Here is a 590-nt window from a genome sequence, read left to right as displayed (position 1 = left end):
ATACCCCCCTCTTGTACGCCCATTTATAGCTGGAATAAAGACTTTTTGAAGCCAGCGCAGGCCAATTATGTCTGTAGTCCATCCATTAGCGCTTATTTCAACTCTCCAATCTCCTGGGATAGCTGCTTCATCAAACCATCCCTCAATATAAACTTTTCCCTTGAAGATAATAGTAGAGGGTATTGACCACCCCTTTGAATTGATGCATTCGATAGTTGTAACCCATTCCCGATTCCCTGGCTNTATAAGCCATGGTTTGCCAGGCATTTCTGCTCTAGAAACTACGTTTATTATTGCAATAAGTCCCATAGCGAACCCAGTTTCATCAAAGTTATAGATATCTTCATCCACAATACCATACTGATCTTTAACCTTCTGCAACTCGTCGAAAAAAGCACTAATAACCTTCAGATCTTCACATAGTACTCTTTAGCGATTAATCTTTCTAGCAAATCTGCTTTTGATCTCCGGGCGATGCTTGGTAAACTCTATTACCCAGTTCTTTCCTACTGGCTTTGGGGGGGCGACAGAATCAGCGCCTAGGATAATATTAGCCATCTCTCGTACTTGAAAGTGCCTTGGGGCAGCGC

This window comes from Aspergillus sydowii (assembly GCF_001890705.1).
Source record: "Aspergillus sydowii CBS 593.65 unplaced genomic scaffold ASPSYscaffold_13, whole genome shotgun sequence".
Taxonomy (NCBI): domain Eukaryota; kingdom Fungi; phylum Ascomycota; class Eurotiomycetes; order Eurotiales; family Aspergillaceae; genus Aspergillus; species Aspergillus sydowii.
This window is presented reverse-complemented; position numbering follows the sequence as displayed.